The sequence below is a fragment of the Hippopotamus amphibius genome, chromosome 17, assembly GCF_030028045.1.
Source record: "Hippopotamus amphibius kiboko isolate mHipAmp2 chromosome 17, mHipAmp2.hap2, whole genome shotgun sequence".
In the NCBI taxonomy this organism is placed as follows: domain Eukaryota; kingdom Metazoa; phylum Chordata; class Mammalia; order Artiodactyla; family Hippopotamidae; genus Hippopotamus; species Hippopotamus amphibius.
This window is the reverse complement of record NC_080202.1, coordinates 10,878,564-10,889,560: the sequence shown is the minus strand read 5'-3', so window position 1 is coordinate 10,889,560 and position 10,997 is coordinate 10,878,564. Positions and strand designations below refer to the sequence as shown.

Genomic DNA, 10,997 nt, shown 5'->3' with positions numbered 1-10,997 from the left:
AAAAAACAACATCTATACTAGTTTCAGACTTTAGTAAAACTTCAGAACATCAAGGATCAAGAAAAAAAAAAAAAATCCTAGTACCAGAAAACAAGGAATAAGAATACAACATCAGAGTCTTCATCAACAATACTAGGAGCCAGATAACGATAAAATATTTTCAAAGGAGTAAAGGATAACAAAATTGAACCTACAGTCGTGAACACAGCAATTCCTTTAAGAGTAATGGCAGATTAAGTACCTTTTCAGACATCACTTAAAAGGAAAAATGAAGCTGGAAAGGGATTTCCCTGGTGGCACAATGGTTAAGAATCTGCCTCCCACCCCTCCAATGCAGGGGACACAGGTTTGATCCCTGGTCCGGGAAGATCCCGCATGCCACGGAGCAACTAAGCCTGTTCACCACAACTACTAAGCCTGCACACTACAACTACTGAAGCCCGTGCACCCTAGGGCTCATGTGCCACAACTATTGAGCCCAAGTGCTGCAACTACTGAAGCCCTTGCTCCTAGAGCCCATGCTCTGCAAGGAGAAGCCACTACACTCAACAAAGAGTAGCCCCTGCTTGCCACAACTAGAGAAAGCCTGCATGCAGCCAGAAAGACCCAATGCAGCCTAAATAAATAAATAAATAAAATTTTAAAAAATGAACCTGGAAAGAAGCAGTGAGTTGGAATAAGAAAGAATGAGCAAATAAACTGGCTAAATATATTGGCAAATCTAGATAACTGTCATTAATGTTTTGTTTAGTTTCTGGTTGTAAAATTTCGGCTCACAAGAACATGAAAGTTGGAAGGGAAAAGTATGGAGGGCAGTCACGAGTACTGTGTGTCCCAAATGATCTTATTTACAAAACAGAAAAAGACCCACAGACATAGAAAACAAACTTAGAGTTACTAAAGGGGAAAGGTGGGGGAGGGATAAATTAGGAGGCTGGGATTAACAGATGCACATTACTATACATTAAAATAGATAACCGACAAGGACCTTCTGTATAGGGAACCATACTCAATATTTTGTAATAATCTATAAGGGAAAAGAGTCTAAAAAAAAATATGTAAAACTGAATCACTTTTGCTGTGCACCTGAAACTAACACAGCACTGTAAATCAACAATACTTCAATAAAAAAAGAAAAAAAGGGTACCATGAATCAGATGCTGCTGGCGTCCTAAATCACATCCTCTCCGTCTCTCCTCCAATTTCAGCTAAAGCTGCAGCCAGCTCTTTCTGGGGTGCTCTGGATGACAAGATCAGTTTTTGCTCCAGGACTTCTGGAATTAATGCCTCCAGAGGCGGCCCTCAACCAGGGGGCATGGGAGCTGACAGATAAATGCTTCTCCCACTAGCTCTTCATGTGGACAAATTTGAGAGGCTTCCTAAAAACTCTTCAGAAAGTCCCCACTGGAACTGAGCCCAAATTGCCCACAGCAGAGACCTCAGTATCACACTTATAGTGGTTTTTTCTCCATCTCTCACTCTCCTCGTCTCTCTCTCTAGTTTCCTGCCACGATTTCCAGATCAACCTCCTAACACAAAAGTCCTTATCACAAGTTTTGCTTTCAAGAGGATTCTGAGCTAAGACACTAAACGTTTCTTGCCTTCTTCAGAAGAATCACAGAGATGCAGATTTTTTTTTTTTTTTACTGAGATATAGTTTACAACCATTAAATAGATTTTGCAGATGTAAAGTCAGTGGTTTTTAATATATCCACAAGGGTGTGCAACCATCACCACAACCTAATTTCAGAACATTTTCATCACTCCCAGCAGAAATCCTGTACCATTAACAGCCATTCTCCAATTCCACCACTAACCTACTTTCTGTCTCTATGGATTTGCCCATTCTGTACATTTCATATACATGGAATCATATAACGTATTCTTCTGTGACTGGCTTCTTCCATTTGGCATGTTTCCAAGGTTCATCCATGCAACATGCATTGTGGTCCTTCATTTCTTTTTATGGCTGAATGATATTCCATTGTACAGCAGAGCAAAATACAAAGGGCGGGTTGAAGCTGCAAGATAGTTTAATAATCAGGAGGCAGTAACACAACCATGTCATTTAGAAACACAGGAGTAAATATTTTAAAAATCAGCTTCAGAGGAAATGGGAAAGTGATTGCCTTTGGGGAAGAGGAAACAAAAAGAAAGGAACAAAAACGATGATCTTTTTCTAAACAAACCTCGAAGGAAACGAAGGAAGCTTTCTCATTCTTCATGTGCATGTATAACTAATGGAAATAAAAACTAAAATAAGAAAAAATAAGGGAAAAAAAGCATGGTAAATAGAAAATACAAGATATCAAAATAAATCCAAATATATCCATCACAATGCATTCAAGTGACTTAAATTTACCTATTAAAAAAACTAAGCCTTTCAGAATGGATAAAATCCAATCCCATTCTACTGACAAGAGAGAGATGCCTAAAAAGCAACTACAATATACAAATGCTGATATAGGAAGGATGGACAAAAATATCCTTCCCAGGCAAGAACAAAAGAGGAGCGCTGGTGTGGCAATAGTGATGTCAGACAACATGGACTTCAGAACAAAGGCATTAAGATTAAGGTGGATATTCCATGCTGATAAAATGAACAACTCATTAATAGGATTCAGTGGTCATGACTGTGTCAACCATGTTCTTTTTTCACTGTGATGCAAAACACATAATATAAAAGTTACCATCTTAACCATTTCGAAGGGTGGAGTTCAGCGGTTTTAAGGATATTCACATTGTTGTGCAATCATTACCATCATCCATCTCCAGAACTCTTTCCTCTTACGAAACTGAAACCCTGTACCCATTAAACAGTAACTCCCCAAGTCCCCCATCCCCTAGCCTCTGGAAACCGCCATTCTGTTTTCTGTCTTGGAATCTGACTACTCTAAGTACCTCATATAAGTGGAATCACACAATATTTGTCTTTTTGTGACTGGCATATTTCACTTAGCATTATGTCCTCAAGGTTCATCCATGTTATAGCGTATGTCAGCATTTCCTTCCTTTTTTTATAAATTTATTTATTTATTCATGGGTTGTGTTGGGTCTTCATTGCCGCACACGGCTTTCTCTAGTTGCTGTGAGCAGGGGCTACTCTTCGTTGTGGTGCGTGGGTTCCTCATTGCTGTGGCTTCTCTTGTCGCAGAGCAGGGGCGCTAGGTGCTTGGGCTTCAGTAGTTGAGGCACATGGGCTCAATAGTTGTGGCTTGCGGGCTTAGTTGCTCCAAGACATGTGGGATCTTCCCAGAGCAGGGATCGAACCCGTGTCCCCTGCACTGGGCAGGCGGATTCTTAACCACTGCGCCACATAGGAAGTCCCTTCCTTCCTTTTTAAGCCGAATAATATTCCATCGTATGGATGTACCACATTTTGTTTCTCCGTTCTCCATCCACGGACACTTGGGTTGCTTCTACCCCATGGCTGTTGTGAACAGCGTTGCTGTGAACGTGAGCGTGAAGGAACGTGTCCATCAACAGTCAATCAGCGGTCATTTACTGAACCCTCACCGTCTCCTAGGTATGGCTGCAGGTGCGGGGAATACAGCAGTGAACAAGGCAGCAGCCTGCCCTCCAGAAGCTTCTATTCTAGCGGAGGCAGTCAATATGCACGCAAATGGAGCAGTCACGTGACAGCACGTGGTCAGCGTCACGAGGAAGACGAACCATGTGGTTCATGAGCCACCGCAGTGAGGCGGGGGCTGCTTTACCCAGGAGGGTCTGAGAAGCCCTGTCCAAAGAAGGTGAAATGTGTGTTGAGACCTGAAAAGTAAGACGGTAGCTAAGACCTGTGTCAAAAAGAACATTCCAGGCAGCAGCAGCAGCAGCAGCAGCGGCGGCAGAAGAGCCCCAGGCTGGATCCAGTTTGGAGCGTGAAAAGAGCTGAGAGGGTGGTGAGGCTGGAGGGCAGCACACAGATGGGTTGAGGCTCGAGGACAGAGAAGGAAGCAGCGGTGAAGGGGTGGGGCTTGCTGGGGCGGGGCCGCGAGAGGGGCGGGTCCATATGAGGGGTGGGGCCACATGAGGGGCGGGGCCAGGTGAGGGGCAGCCTCACGGGCAACGGTGCAGGTGTGGGAGCTCTGGAAGGTTTCAAGCAAGGGGAGGACCTGGTTTGCTTTACTTTACGTGCGGAAGGTGGATTTTAAGAGGGCCAGCGTGGAGGTGGGGACTGCAGTTAGACGTGTACCTAACTCAGCCCTGAAGTGCGGAACGCCAAAACTGGTAGAACTACAAGAAGTTGAGAAATCTATTAATCACAGCGGGCAGTTTTAACCTCTGGGTGAAGGAGAGCCTCTCAGCCCCACCCGTGTTGCCCTGTAGTTCCCACTCTCCCAAGCCCTCTGCCGCCATCCCTCCCAGGCCTCACCCCGCCTCTTCATATCACCTCCCTTTTCTTCCCAGGACCTCTAGCGCCTCCCTGAATGGCACTGACGGTTCTTCCAGGCCCTAACATCCTTCCAATGACACCCCCCCCCCCATCCCGTCCCCAGCCTTCCTGGCATCTCCCAGGCTCTCCCAATTCACCTCTTTCTTCCTCTTCTCCCACCCCGTTTGGAACCTCAGCTACGCCTACCTCCCTAGTTCCTTCCACCTCCCTAGTTCCTTCCATTCCCAGTCTCTCTCTAGCAACTCAAATCCCCAAATCATCCTCAGTTCTATTTCACAGCTCCCCTAGGCCCTTCCTAACCCTCTCAGACACTCAGTCTTTTTATAGCCCTAGCCCCCAGCCTCACCAACTTCCTGCCGTATCCCAGTGTCCCTGCAGGTCCTCCCACCCTTTGGTCCAGTCTGGTTAGAGACTCATTTTCTAGTTCCTCATGTGAGACCACGAGCATCTTTATTTCTCTCCCATTATTTCCCACTTCCCAGAAGGGCCCTTACATGGAGACCCTTCGCTGGCCAGATGTGAGTAAAACACAAACATGGTTTAATGCCACCTCCAGCCACCCCTGGACCCCGTGAGGAGCAGAGGCGAGGCTCCCCAGACTCCCTTTCATTTCCTACCCCAAGCAGGATGAGAGCATGCTGGCCATGGGGTGGGGGCAGGGCCCATGCAGGCAGCCAGGGAGCTCCAGGTCGAGCCAGGGGAGGGTCCCAGCAGCTGTCACCACATAGATGCAGTCAGAGCACGGGCCTGCTGCAGCAGGTGGTCACGGAGGAGGGACCAGAGGATCTGTTTTTGGAAGGGCTATGCTTTATCAAGATGGCCAGCCCTGGCCACCCCCCTTCCCATCTGTTCTATCACCACTCAATTCCTCCAAACTCCTCCCAGCTCCTCCATCCCTTCCCAGACGCCCAGGCTCTCTTAGCCCCACCCATCCTCCCAGTCCATCCAATCCTCCACAGAGCTTCCTAGTCTCTGCTCCACCCCCCTATTCCCCTCAGGTCTCTGCCATTTCCCCCAGTGCCCCAGACCTCCACCTGGGATAAGGCTAGGGGACTGGGATCCCCAGAGGATTGGGCTAAGAACTGATGTGCTTGTGTGTGAGAGGAAACTACCCAAGGAAAGGGGAAGAACCATCATATAGGAGTAGACCAAACATTTCTGGAGCTCACACAGGAGTAGGAATAGTCCCTGTTTCCACCAGTCAGAATGGAGAGAACTCGTAATACACCAAGCATTGGATAGAGTCTTCAGATGGGTCATACATTTCGACAAAATGAAAAGGCAACCCGTGGAACGGGAGAAAATATTTGCAAACCACACATCCAATAAGGGGTTAGTATCCAAAAACGATAAGGAATGCATACAACTCAACAGCAAAAAACAAAATAACCCAATTATAAAATGGGCAAAGGACCTGAATAGATATTTTTCCAAAGAAGGCATACAAATGGCTGATAGGAAAAGATGCTCGACATCACTAATTATCAGAGAAATGCAAGTCAAAACCACTATAAGATACTATCTCACACCTGTTAGGATGTCTATTATCAAAAAGACATGAGATAACCAACATCAACGAGGATGTTGAGAAAAATGAATTCCAGCACTCTGTTGGTGGGAATGTAAACCGATGCAGTCACTATGGAAAACAATGCGGAGTTTCCTCAAGGAATTAAAAACAGAACTACTGTATGATCCAGCAATCTCACTTCTGGGAGATTTATAGCCAAAGGAAATGAAATCACTATGTCTAACAGACAACTGTATGGCCATGTTCATTGCAGCATTATTCATGATAGCAAAAATAAAGAAAGAACCTAGGTGTCTGTTGACAGATGAATGGATAAAGAAAATTACACACACACACACACACACACACACACACACACACACACACACACAGGAATATTACTCACTCATAAAAAAGAAGGAAATTCTGCCATTTGCAGATGAATCTGGAGGGCATTATGCTAAGTGAAATAAGTCAGCCAGAGAGAGACAAGTACTTAATGATATCACTTACATGTTAAAAAAAAAAAAAAGTCAAACCCATAGAAACAGAATAGAATGGTGGTTGCCAGGGGCTGAAGAGAGGGGGAAATGGGGAGAGGTTGGTAAAAGGGTACACACTTTCAGTTGTAAGATAGATACGTTCTGGGGATCTATTGTATACCATGGTGACTACAGTTGATAACACAGTATTGTAAATTTACCCTGTTAGCAAATCTTAAGCTTTCTCCCACACACCCAAAAAAGGTAACTATATGAGGTGATGGATGCATTAAAACTTGACTGTGGGAATCCTTTCACAATGTCTATATATATCAAATAATGTTGTACACTTTAAATATATTACAATTCGTCAGCTATACCTCAGTAAAGCTGGTGGAGAGGGGAATAAGGATTATGCATTAGTAATAGGGCTAGTTAGTCCCAAAATAAAGGCTTCCTGACACAACAGAGCAGAAAAAGAAGCCTGAAGGGATAAACTGAGTCACAAGTGAGTTAACCGTATGCCAGAACAAAATCCAACACTCTTTAAAGGAATCCGATAAAACACAGCACATAAGATTCAACGAGATAAAATTCACAACATTCAGCACCCATTAGAAAATTACAAGATCTATGTAACGAAACAGAAAAATCTGACCCATACCTGGGAGAAAAACCAGTAATAAAAAACAGACCCAGAAATGACAGAGATGATGGAATGAGTAGATAAAGATGTTAAAACAGCTATTTTAAATCTTAAAATATAATCAAGGAAAATTTGGACATGATAAGGAGAGAAATAAAAGATATACAAAAGAGACCAAAATGGAACTTCTAAAGCTAAAATACATAACACCCAAAATGAAATATACACTGGATGGGCTTAAGAGCAGATGAGATACTACAGAAGAAAAGATCAGTGACCTTGAAGAAATTGCAATATAAGCTACCCAAGATAAAGCACTAGGAGAAAAGACCCTGAAAAAGACATGAGCAGAGTCATGACGGGCTGTAGGACAATATCAAGCAATCTAACATATTCCAGTTACAAGCTGGAATCCTAGAATAAGAGGAGAAAATGGGGGAAAAGAACAAATATTTGTTTGTTTGTGTATTTGGCTGTGCCAGGTCTTAGTTGTGGCATGAGAACTCTTAGTTGCGATATGTAAGATCTAGTTCCCTGACCAAGGATTGAACCTGGGCCCTCTGCATTGGGAGTGTGAAGTCTTAGCCACTGGGCCACCAGGGAAGTCTCCAGAACAAATATGTGAATAAATTATGGCTTAAAATTTTTCAAATTAGATGAAGACTATAAACCCATAGATCCAAGAATCTCAACAAAACCCAAGCAAAGAAACAAAGAAAACCACACCAAGGCACACTGCAATCAGATCGCTAATACGAATGATAAAAAGAAAATCTTAAAAGTTGCCAAAAAGATTAGATCTCTAACCAAGATGGAATAATGAGGATTATTTTACTGAAACAATCTAAGAACAGACAAAATATATGAAAGAGCAGTTTTTAAGACAGTTGATTTCAGGCAACAAAAGACAGGGATCTCTGAAAGATGGGAAAAATTAGGTGAACTCCACAACTGTTCCAGTTTACTGCTTGGGTGTACTATTGTGAGGTTCTTATGCTGTATGTGAAATGATATAACATCACTGTGATAATGCTGACGATGGACTGTAATAGTTAAAGATCTAAACTATAAACCCTAAACCAACCAGTAATACAACAAGCTATAGCTAATAAACTAACAAAGGGGATGAAATGGAATTGTTAAGTAATATTTGGTTGACTCAAAGAAGTCACAAAAGGAGAATACGTGGGAGCAAGTAAAGTCTGAACTAAGCAGAAGAAAATAATAAATATAACAGCAGAATTTAATTAAGTAGAAAACAGAAAAACAATAAAGTCAGTTATGCCAGAAATGAATTCAAAAGCTGATTCTTTGAAATGGTGTATAAAATGGAGCAGGGATGGGGGCTACTACAGGCAGGTTGATTAGGAAAAAAGAAAAAGAGGAAAGACACAAGTTATCAGAAATGAAAAAGAGAACATTTCTACAGATCCTACAGACATCAAAAAGATAATAAAGGAATATTATGAACTACTTCATGCCAATAAACTTGATGTAGATGAAATGTATAAATTCCTTGAAAGACACGCCCTATCAGAGTTCACTCAAAAAGCATAGCTAGGGCTTCCTAGGTGGTGCAGTGGTTAAGAATCTGCCTGACAATGCAGGGGTCACGGGTTCAATCCCTGCTCCAGGAAGATCCCACATGCTGCAGAGCAACTAAGTCCGTGTGCCACAACTATTGAGCCTGCACTTTAAAGACCATGAGCCACAACTATTGAGCCCATGTGCTGCAACTACTGAAGCCCACACGCCTAGAGCCTGTGCTGCACAACAAAAGAAGTCACGGCAATGGGGAGCCCACGCACCACAACAAAGAGCAGCCCCCGATCGCCACAACTAGAGAAAGCCCGTGTGCAGCAACGAAGACCCAACACAGCCAATAAATAAATAAATTTATATAAAAAGAATAAAATATCATTTACATAGTATTTACAATAGCAGAAAACACAATACCATACACAATAGAGGAAAACTTAAAACACTTATATTTAACGGAATTTATACCAGACATAGAAAATTACAAAACATTGCTGAGATAGATTAAAGAAGTTCTAAATAAATGGAGAGATATACCAAGTCAATGAATCATAAGACTTAATATTATTGTCAATTTATCCCAGTGGATCTATAGAGTATAACTATCCCGGTCAAAATTCCTGCAGGCTTTCTTTCTTGAAAATTGCCAAGATAATTCTAAAATTTAGCCAAAAAAATTTTTTTAATAAAGAAATATATTAGAAGACTCAAACTATCCAATTTTGAGAGCTACCATAATCAAGATAGCTCAGTGTAAGGATACAGAGACATCAATGGGACAGAATAGAGAGTCCAGAAATCGGCTCACACACACAGGGTCAATTTGAGATGGTCTGGGACCTGGGACCTGGGACCCTTTACTGAAGTGCTTGCACTTGCAGCTGGACAAACCTCTCCTCCTCTCCTGGAGCAACAGAATACAAAGAAATGATAACAGACTAAAAATAACTTCATGCATGTACAGTTGGGGCAAATTATGAACAATAAGATACAAAAAGGCCACAAATCAACTGCCACTTCTGAGGTGTTGGGAGAAAAGCAGGGTACTGGGCCTGATCCCTGCATACGGCACCAAAAGGGGGTGGGTGGACCACCTAAGCTACACCTCCTGCCCAGCCCACGGACCCACCCTTACTATTACCCAACTTAAGGAAGCAGCTTGCCCTTCTTCCAGTATCAAGAAAGGACACCTTTCTTCATTCCCTCCCAATGAAGCCTGAATTTCTTGTCTGGCCTCTTTTCAATTTCTGTTGATTAAAGAGTCCAAGGACCAGAGTTGGTAGCAAATTGATTTTCAACAAACGTTAGAAAGTGTGAAAGGGATCATCTTTTCCACAAATGGTGCTGAAATAATTGGACACCTATATGCAAAAATAAAGTGAACCTGACCTGTACCTCACACCATACCCCCCACATTAATCATAGATCTATCATAGACCTAACTATAAGAGCTTAAACTATAACACTTCTAGAAAAAAACATAGGGCAAAAATCTTTGTGATCCCCTCCCCCTTTTTTTTTTGGCACAGCTTGCAGGATCTCAGCTCTCTGACCAGGGATTGAACCTAGGCCACAGCAGTGAAAGCTGGAATCCTAACCACTAGGCAACCAGGGAACTCCCTTGGCAAGGACTACTTAGATAGGAAACAAAAGCAAAATGATAAATCGAACTTTATCAAAAATAAGAAAATTCTGATCTTCAAAAGATGTTATTAAGAAAAAAGAAAAGGCAAGCCATATGTGCAAAACACATTTATCCAGGAAAGAACTTATAGGTAGAATGTACAAGCAATTCTTAAAGCAATAAAAACAGCTTACTTTTTCTAATGGGCAAAAGATTTGAACAGACGCTTCACCAAAGAAGATATATGAATGGATAATAAGCAAATGAAATGATGTTCAACATTATTAAACCTTAGGGAAATGCAAATTAAAACCACATGAAACAAAAGTGGGCGGCGGGGCCAGCTGACAGTAACGGTGCTGAGAGGCTGTGTGCAGAGCAAGTTGGGCTTGGATCTCAGCTAAAAGACTGTATTCTAGTTACCGAACTTTCAGCAAGCAGACCTTTTGACAGCCATGATCTTCTTCGAAATGATTTTTTTCTTGTGTGAAAAATGAACTTTTGCCCAGTCATCCTTTTGAATTATCAGAAGAAAGAATTTCCAGCTCAAGCAAGATAAAATGAATTTTTGCACACTGAGAAACATCTGGGGTCTATTTGCTCCACTAAAATTACAAATGGAATTCAAAGCAGCGCAGCAGGTTCTGCATCTTCTGTTTCTTCCAAGTTCAAACCTTTCACTGGATATTCTGGGGAATAATGATGAAGCTACTGGATTTGAAGATATTTTTAATGATGTATCACAAAGTGAACTAATGGGAGAACCATATTTGATGGTGGAATGTAAACTTGAGTTCCTGTAA

General features: G+C 42.3%; 1 pseudogene; it reads left to right on the top strand.

Moving 5' to 3' along the window:
* Window positions 1-10,510: 10,510 nt before the first annotated feature.
* On the top strand, window positions 10,511-10,997 carry LOC130840353 (proteasome maturation protein-like; annotated as a pseudogene).